The following is a 1,498-nucleotide window of genomic DNA, read 5'->3' as shown; positions in this document are numbered from 1 at the left end:
GGGGAAGGTGGACTATACAATAGACTAAAATAGGAACTATGGCAAGGGCACGAAACCCTTGACCCTGGCTTCTAAGATTAAGTGCATCTTGGGTGGAGCCCTTTTTGATCCAAGTTGTTAACAATGAATTCTATCCCAGGTGGTTCCTGTCAGACCTTCTGTGTTTGCATTGCTCTGTTTTGTGTAAGAATCCAGTAACCTCTTTGTACNTTGCTGGTGTGTCACCCAACTTCCCTATTTTCTTCTGTATAAAAAGTTTGATGCTCGATTTGACAAATTAAATTCAGATTCTACACAACCTCTCCTGTGTGTCTGTCATTCCCTCCGATGCTTTGCCCACCTGCCCCAGAGACCCATTCCACACAGACAAAGGGATCCAGAGGGTCTGTGGCATGCAGCTACTTCACTGAAGTTGTTTATCAGGTTTTGGAGTTCTCTGGTGGAATTTTTAGGGTCACTTATATATACACTATTATATCATCTGCAAATAGTGATATTTTGACTTCTTCCTTTCCAATTTGTATTCCCTTGATCTCCTTTTGTTGTCTAATTGCTCTGGCTAGGACTTCAAGCACTTTAATGAATAGGTAGGCAGAAAGTGGGCAGCCTTGTCTATTCCCTGATCTTAATGGGATTGCTTTCAGCTTCTCTCCACTTAGTTTGATGTTGGCTACCTTTTTGCTGTAGATTGCTTTTATTATGGTTAGGTATGGGCCTTGAATTCCTGATCTTTCCAAGACTTTTATCATGAATGGGTGATGGATTTTGTCAAATTCTTTCTCAGCATCTAATGAGATGATGATATGATTTTTGTCTTTGAGTTTGTTTATATAGTGGATTATGTTGATGGATTTCTGTATATTAAGCCATCCCTGCATCCCTGGAATGAAGCCTACTTGGTCATGATGGATGATTGTTTTGATGTGTTCTTAGATTTAGTTTGGGAGAATTTTATTGAGTATTTTTGCATCAATATTCATAAGGGAAATTGGTCTGAAGTTTTCTATCTTTGTTGGGTCTTTATGTGGTTTAGGTACCAGATTAATTGTGGCTTCATAGAATGAATTGTGTAGACTACCTTCTGGTACTATTTTGTGGGATAGTTAGAGGAGAATTGGAATTAATTCTTCTTTGAAGGTCTGCTAGAACTCTGCACTAAACCCTTCTGGTCCTGGTCTTTTTTTGGTTGGTAGACTCTTAATGACTGATTCTATTTCTTTAGGGAATATGGGAATGTTTAGGTCATTAATCTGATCCTGATTTAACTTTGGTACATGGTATCTCTCTAGAAAATTTTCCAGTTTATCCAAGTTTTCCAGTTCTGTGGAAATTAGCCTTTTGTAATAGGATCTGATGATGTTTTGGATTTCCTCAGGTCCTGTTGTTATGTCTCCCTTTTCATTTCTACTTTTGTTGATTAGGATATTGTCCCTGTGCCCTGTAGTTAGTCTTGCCAAGGGTTTGTCTTTCTTGTTGAATTTCTCAAAGAACCAGCTCT

The sequence above is a fragment of the Mus caroli genome, chromosome X, assembly GCF_900094665.2.
Source record: "Mus caroli chromosome X, CAROLI_EIJ_v1.1, whole genome shotgun sequence".
Lineage (NCBI taxonomy): Eukaryota > Metazoa > Chordata > Mammalia > Rodentia > Muridae > Mus > Mus caroli.
Note: the sequence above shows the minus strand (reverse complement) of the source record.